Source organism: Balaenoptera ricei, chromosome 6 (assembly GCF_028023285.1).
Source record: "Balaenoptera ricei isolate mBalRic1 chromosome 6, mBalRic1.hap2, whole genome shotgun sequence".
Taxonomy (NCBI): domain Eukaryota; kingdom Metazoa; phylum Chordata; class Mammalia; order Artiodactyla; family Balaenopteridae; genus Balaenoptera; species Balaenoptera ricei.
This window is the reverse complement of record NC_082644.1, coordinates 40475745-40484143: the sequence shown is the minus strand read 5'-3', so window position 1 is coordinate 40484143 and position 8399 is coordinate 40475745.

Here is an 8399-nt window from a genome sequence, read left to right as displayed (position 1 = left end):
ATTACCACAGTGCTTTTCCAAAAGGCAGAAATCAAAGTACAAGATTGCTAATAGTACATATGGGTATCCACTTCAAAACAACCATACTAGCAGTGGCTGTTAACTTTAAGTAAATAACATTTTAAATTCAATTAAAAATTTACCCCAGGACAATCCGTCAATGATTTACATACTTTGGAGGATCTTTCACTTACCATCTTGTCTGTTGCTTCAGGAATTATTCCTTCATGGAAGTTTACTAATGTCTGATTATGAAATTATTTTATATTTCTTTTTTAAATCCTTAAGTTCTGCTTAAACATTCTTAAACTGTTATAAGGAAAGTACATAATTCCATTAACAGAGAGCAGCTTAACTTAGAATTGAACTATGAACGGGAGAGGGTTGACATGGAAACCAAATTACATAATGGCAAGTAAATACCTAATTGGTGGGCTCTGAAGTCAATTCCTCACCCCCATTCCCCCAATCTCATTGTTTTTTCTTTAATTGGGGTATAATTGCTTTACAATGTTGTGTTAGTTTCTGCTGTACAATGAAGAGAATCAGATAATATGTGTACATATATCCCCTCCCTCTTGGACCTCCCATGCCCCGGCATCCCACCCATATAGGTCATCACAGAGCACTGAGCTGAGCTGAGCTTCCTGTGCTTTATAGCAGGTACCCATTAGCTAACTATTCTATTTTACAATGGTAGTGTCTATATGTCAATCCTAATCTCCCAATTCGTCCCACTCTCCCCTTCCCCTCCATGTCCACATGTCCATTCTCTACATCTGTGTCTCTATTTCTGCCCTGCAAACCGGTTCATCTGTACCATTTTTCTAGGTTCCACATATATGCGTTAATATACGATATTTGTTCTTCTCCTTCTGACGTACTTCACTGTGTATGACAGTCTCTAGATCCATCCACGTCTCTACAAATGACCCAATTTCGTTCCTTTTTATGGCTGAGTAATATTTCATTGTATATATGTACCACAACTTCTTTATCCATTCGTCTATCGATAGGCATTTAGGTTGCTTCCATGACCTGGTTATTGTAAATAGTGCTGCAATGAACATTGGGGTGCATGTGTCTTTTTGAATTATGGTTTTCTCTGGGAATATGCCCAGTAGTGGGATTGCTGGGTCATATGGGAATTCTATTTTTAGTTTTTAAGGAACCTCCATACTGTTCTCCATAGTGGCTGTATCAATTTACACTACCACCAACAGTGCAAGAGGGTTCCATTTTCTCCACACCCTCTCCAGCATTTGTTGTTTGTAGATTTTCTGATGATGCCCATTCTAACTGGTGTGAGGTGATACCTCACTGTAGTTTTGATTTGCATTTCTCTAATAATTAGTGATGTTGAGCAGCTTTTCATGTGCTTCTTGGCCATCTGTATGTCTTCTTTGGAGAAATGTCTATTTAGGTCTTCTGCCCATTTTTGGATTGGGTTGTTTGTTTTTTTAATATTGAGCTGCATGAGCTGTTTATATATTTTGGAGATTAATCCTTTGTCCGTTGATTCGTTTGCAAATATTTTCTCCCATTCTGAGGGTTGTCTTTTTCTCTGGTTTGTAGTTTCCTTTGCTTTGCAAAAGCTTTTAAATTTCATTAGGTCACATTTGTTGATTTTTGTTTTTATTTCCATTACTCTAGGAGGCGGATCAAAAAATATCTTGCTGTGATTTATGTCAAAGAGTGTTCTTCCTATGTTTTCCTCTAAGAGTTTTATAGCGTCCAGTCTTACATTTAGGTCTCTAATCCATTTTGAGTTTATTTTTGTGTATGGTGTTAGGGAGTGTTCTAATTTCATTCTTTTACATGTAGCTATCCAGTTTTCCCAGCACCACTTATTGAAGAGACTGTCTTTTCTCCATTGTATATCCTTGCCTCCTTTGTCAGAGATTAGTTGACAATAGGTGCGTGAGTTTATCTCTGGGCTTTCTATCCTGTTCCATTGATCTATATTTCTGTTTTTGTGCCAGTACCATACTGTCTTGATTACTGTAGCTTTGTAGTATAGCTTGAAGTCAGGGAGTCTGATTCTTCCAGCTCCGTTTTTTTTCCTAAAGACTGTTTTGGCTATTTGGGGTCTTTTGTGTCTCCATACAAATTTTAAGATTTTTTGTTCTAGTTCTGTAAAAAAAATGCCATTGGTAATTTGATAGGGATTGTACTGAATTTGTAGATTGCTTTGGATAGTATAGTCATTTTCACAATATTGATTCTTCTAATCCAAGAACATGGTATATCTCTCCAACTGTTGGTATTATCTTTAATTTCTGTCATCGGTGTCTTATAGTTTTCTGCATACAGGTCTTTTGTCTCCCTAGGTAGGTTTATTCCTTGGTATTTTATTTGTTTTGTTGCAGTGGCAAATGGGAGTGTTTCCTTAATTTCTCTTTCAGATTTTTCATCATTAGTATATAGGAATGCAAGAGATTTCTGTGCATTAGTTTTGTATCCTGCAACTTTACCAAATTCATTGATTAGCTCTAGTGGTTTTCTGGTGGCATCTTTAGGATTCTCTATGTATAGTATCATGTCATCTGCAAACAGTGACAGTTTTACTTCTTTTCCAATTTGTATTCTTTTTATTTCTTTTCCTTCTCTGATTGCCGTGGCTAGGACTTCCAAAACTATGTTGAATAATAGTGGTGAGAGTGGACATCCTTGTCTTCTTCCTGATCTTAGAGGGAATGCTTTCATTTTTTCACTATTGAGAATGATGTTTGCTGTGGGTTTGTTGTGTATGGCCTTTATTATGTTGAGGTAGGTTCCCTCTATGCCCACTTTCTGGAGAGTTTTTATCAGAAATGGGTGTTGAATTTTGTCAAAAGCTTTTTCTGCATCTACTGAGATGATCATATGGTTTTTATTCTTCAATTTGTTAATATGGTGTATCACATCGATTGATTTGTGTATATTGAAGAATCCTTGCATCCCTGGGATAAATCCCACTTGATCATGGTGTATGATCCTTTTAATGTGTTGTTGGATTCTGTTTGCTAGTATTTTGTTGAGGATTTTTGCATCTATATTCATCAGTGATATTGGTCTGTAATTTTCTTTTTTTGTTGTGTCTTTGTCTGGTTTTGGTATCAGGGTGATGGTGGCCTCATAGAATGAGTTTGGGAGTGTTCCTTCCTCTGCAATTTTTTGGAAGAGTTTGAGAAGGATGGGTGTTAGCTCTTCTCTAAATGTTTGATAGAATTCACCTGTGAAGCCATCTGGTCCTGGACTTTTGTTTGTTGGAAGATTTTTAATCACAGTTTCAATTTCATTACTTGTGATTGGTCTGTTCATATTTTCTGTTTCTTCCTGGTTCAGTCTTGGAAGGTTATACCTTTCTAAGAATTTGTCCATTTCTTCCAGGTTGTCCATTTTATTGGCATAAAGTTGCTTGTAGTAGTCTCTTAGGATGCTTTGTATTTCTGCGGTGTCTGTTGTAACTTCTCCTTTTTCATTTCTGATTTTATTGATTTGAGTCCTCTCCCTCTTTTTCTTGGTGAGAGTGGCTAAAGGTTTATCAATTTTGTTTATCTTCTCAAAGAACCAGCTTTTAGTTTTATTGATCTTTGCTATTGTTTTCTTTGTTTCTATTTCATTTATTTCTGCTCTGATCTTTATGATTTCTTTCCTTCTACTAACTTTGGGTTTGGTTTGTCCTTCTTGCTCTATTTCCTTTAGGGGTAAAGTTACATTTTTTATTTGAGATTTTTCTTGTTTCTTGAGGTAGGATTGTATTGCTATAAACTTCCCTCTTAGAACTGCTTTTGCTGCATCCCATAGGTTTTGGATTGTCGTGTTTTCATTCTCATTTGTCTCTAGGTATTTTTTGATTTCCTCTTTGATTTCTTCAGTGATCTCTTGGTTATTTAGTAATGTATTGTTTAGCCTCCATGTGTTTGTGTTTTTTACGTTTTTTTACCTGTAATTTATTTCTAATCTCATAGCGTTGTGGTCAGAAAAGATCCTTGATATGATTTCAATTTTCTTAAATTTACTGAGGCTTGATTTGTGACCCAAGATGTGATCTATCCTGGAAAATGTTCTGTGAGCACTTGAGAAGAAAGTGTAATCTGCTGTTTCTGGATGGAATGTCCTATAAATATCAATTAAATCTATCTGGTCTATTGTGTCATTTAAAGCTTGTGTTTCCTTAGTAATTTTCTGTTTGGATGATCTGTCCATTGATGTAAGTGAGGAGTTAAAGTCCCCCACTATTTTTGTGTTACTGTCGATTTCCTCTTTTATAGATGTTCCCAGTTGCCTTATGTATTGAGGTGCTCCTATGTTGGGTGCATATATAGTTTTAACTGTTATATCTTCTTCTTGGATTGATCCCTTGATTACTATGTAGTGTCCTTCCTTGTCTCTTGTAACACTCTTTATTTTAAAGCCTATTTTATCTGATATGAGTATTGCTACTCCAGCTTTCTTTTGATTTCCATTTGCATGGAATATCTTTTTCCATACCCTCACTTTCAGTCTGTATGTGTCCCTAGGTCTGAAGTGGGTCTCTTGTAGACAGCATATATATGGGTCTTGTTTTTCTATCTATTCAGCGAGCCTGTGTCTTTTGGTTGGAGCATTTAATCCATTCACGTTTAAGGTAATTATCAATATGTATGTTCCTATGACTATTTTCTTAATTGTTACGGGCTTGATTTTGTAGGTCCTTTTCTTCTCTTGTGTTTCCCACTTAGGGAAGTTCCTTTAGCATTTGTTGTAGAGCTGGTTTGGTGGCGCTGAATTCTCTTAGCTTTTGCTTGTCTGTAAAGCTTTTGATTTCTCCGTCGAATCTGAATGAGATCCTTGCCGGGTAGAGTAATCTTGGTTGTAGGTTCTTCCCTTTCATCACTTTAAATATATCATGCCACTCCCTTCTGGCTTGTAGAGTTTCTGCTGAGAAATCAGCTGTTAACTTCATGGGAGTTCCTTTTTATGTTATTTGTCATTTTTCCCTTGTTGCTTTCAATAATTTTTTTTGTCTTTAATTTTTGTCAGTTTGATTACTATGTGTCTCGGCGTGTTTCTCCTTGGGTTTATCCTGTATGGGACTCGCTGCGCTTCCTGGACTTGGGTGGCTATTTCCTTTCCCATATTACGGAAGTTTTCGACTATAATCTCTTCAAATATTTTCTCGGGTCCTTTCTCTCTTGCTTCTCCTTCTGAGACCCCCATAATGCAAATGTTGGTGCGTATAATGTTGTCCCAGACGTCTCTTAGGTTGTCTTCATTTCTTTTCATTCTTTTTTCTTTATTCTGTTCCGCAGCAATGAATTCCACCATTCTGTCTTCCAGGTCACTTATCCGTTCTTCTGCCTCAGTTATTCTGCTATTGATTCCTTCTAGTGTATTCTTCATTTCAGTTATTGTATTGTTCATCTCTGTTTGTTCTTTAATTCTTCTAGGTCTTTGTTAAACATTTCTTGAATCTTCTCGATCTTTGCCTCCAGTCTTTTCCCGAGGTCCTGGATCATCTTCACTATCATAATTCTGAATTCTTTTTCTGGAAGGTTGCCTATCTCCACTTCATTTAGTTGTTTTTCTGGAGTTTTATCTTGTTCATTCATCTGGTACATAGCCCTCTGCCTTTTCATCTCGTCTTTCTGTGAATGTGGTTTTTGTTCCACAGGCTGCAGGATTGTAGTTCTTCTTGCTTCTGCTGTCTGCTCTCTGGTGGATGAGGCTATCTAAGAGGCTTTTGCAAGTTTCTTGATGGGAGGGACTGGTGGTGGGTAGAGCTGGGTGTTTCTCTGGTGGGCAGAGCTCAGTAAAACTTTAATCTGCTTGTCTGCTGATGGGTGGGGCTTGGTTCCCTCAATGTTGGTTGTTTGGCCTGTGGTGACCCAACATTGGAGCCTACCCAGCTGTTTGATGGGGCTAATGGAGGACTCTGGGAGGGCTCACACCAAGGAGTACTTCCCAGAACTTCTGCTGCCAGTGTCCTTGTCCTCACGGTGAGGCACAGCCACCCCCTGCCTCTGCAGGAGACCCTCTAACAGTAGCAGGTAAGTCTGGTTCAGTCTTCTATGGGGTCACTGCTCCTTCCCCTGGGTCCCGATGTGCACACTACTCTGTGTGTGCCCTCCAAGAGTGGAGTCTGTTTACCCCAGTCCTGTCAAAGTCCTGCAATCAAATCCCGCTAGCTTTCAAAGTCTGATTCTCTAGGAATTCCTCCTCCCACTTCCGGACCCCCAGGTTGGGAAGCCTGACGTGGGGCTCAGAACCTTCACTCCAGTGGGTGGATTTCTGTGGTATGAGTGTTCTCCAGTTTGTGAGTCACCCACCCAGCAGTTACGGGATTTGATTTTATTGTGATTGCACCCCTCCTACCATCTCATTGTGGCTTCTCCTTTGTCTTTGGATGTGGGGTATCTTTTTTGGTGAGTTCCAGTGTCTTCCTGTCGATGATTGTTCAGCAGTTAGTTGTGATTCTGGTGCTGTCGCAAGAGGGAGTGAGAGCATGTCCTTCTGCTCTGCCATCTTGAACCAATCTCTCAAAATCAGTTTTCTTTTTTGTGGTATCTTTGTCTGGTTTTGGTATCAGGGTGATGGTGGCCTCATAGAGCAAATTTGGGAGTGTTCCCCCCTCTGCAATTCCTGAGAGTTGAGAAGGATAGGTGTTACCTCTTCTGTATATGTTTGATAGAATTCTCCTGTGAAACCATCTGGTCCTGGACCTTTGTTTGTTGGAAGATTTTTAATTACAGTTTCAATTTCATTACCTGTGATAGGTCTGTTTATAGTTTCTAATTCTTCCTGGTTCAGTCTTGGAAAATTGTACCTTTGCCAGAATTTATCCATTTCTTTGAGGTTGTCCATTTTATTGGCATATAGTTGTTTGTCATAGTCTCTTATAATCCTTTGTATTTGTGCAGTGGCAGTTGTGATTTCTCCTTTTTCATTTCTAATTTTATTGATTTGCATCCTCTTCCTTTTTTTCTTGATGAATCTGGCTAAAGGTTTATCAATTTTATCTTTTCAAAGAACCAACTTTTAGTTTTATTGATCTTTGCTATTGTTTCGTTCATTTCTATTTCATTTATTTCTGCTCTGATCTTTATGATTTCTCTCCTTCTACTGCCTGGGTTTTCTTTGTTCTTCTTTCTCTAGTTGCTTTAGGTGTAAGGTTAGATTGTTTGAGATTTTTCTTGTTTCTTGAGGTAAGATTAAATTGCTATAAACTTCCCTTTTAGAACTGCTTTTGCTGTGTCCCATAGGTTTTGGGTCATCGTGTTTTTATTGTCATTTGTTTCTATGTAATTTTTTATTTCCTCTTTGATTTCTTCAGTGATCTCTTGGTTATTTAGTAGTACACTGTTTAGTCTCCATGTATGTGTTTTTTACAGTTTTTTTCCTGTAATTGATTTCCAGTCTCATAGCATTGTGGTCAGAAAAGATGCTTGATACGATTTCAATGTTCTGAAATTTTCCAAGGCTTGATTTGTGACCCAAGATGTGATCTATCCTGGAGAATGTTCCATGTGCACTTGAGAAGAAAGTGTATTCTGCCACTTCTGGGTAGAATGTCCTATAAATATCAATTAAATCTATCTGGTCTATTGTGTCATTTAAAGATTGTGTTTCCTTATTTATTTTCTGTTTGGATGATCTGTCCATTGGTGTAAGTGGGGTGTTAAAAAGTCCCCCACTATTATTGTGTTACTGTCAATTTCCCCTTTTATGGCTATTAGCATTTTCCCTATGTATTGAGGTGCTCTTATGTTGGGTGCATAAATATTTATAATTGTTATATCTTCTTCTTGGATTGATCCTTTGATCATTATGTAGTGTCCCTCCTTATCTCTTGTAACAGCCTTTATTTTAAAGTCTATTTTATCTGATATGAGTATTGCTTCTCCAGCTTTCTTTTGATTTCCATTTGCATGGAATATCTTTTTCCATCCCCTCACTTTCAGTCTGTATGTATCCTTAAGTCTGAAGTGGGTCTCTTGTAGACAGCATATATATGGGTCTTGTTTTTGTATCCATTCAGTCAGTCTGTGTCTTTTGGTTGGAGCATTTAATCCATTTACATTTAAGGTAATTATTGATATGTATTTTCTTAATTGTTTTGGGTTTGTTTTTGTGGGTCTTTTTCTTCTCTTGCATTTCCCACCTAGAGATGTTCCTTTAGCATTTGTTGTAAAGCTGGTGTGGTGTTGCTGAATTCTCTTAGCTTTTGTTTGTCTGTAAAGCTTTTGATTTCTCCATCAAACATGAATGAGATCCTTGCTGAGTAATCTTGGTTGTAGGTTTTTCCCTTTCATCACTTTAAATATATCCTGCCACTCCCTTCTGTCCTGCAGATTTTCTGCTGAAAAATCAGCTGATAACCTTATGGGGAGATTCTCTTGTATGTTATTTTTTGCTTTTCCCTTGCTGCTTTTAGT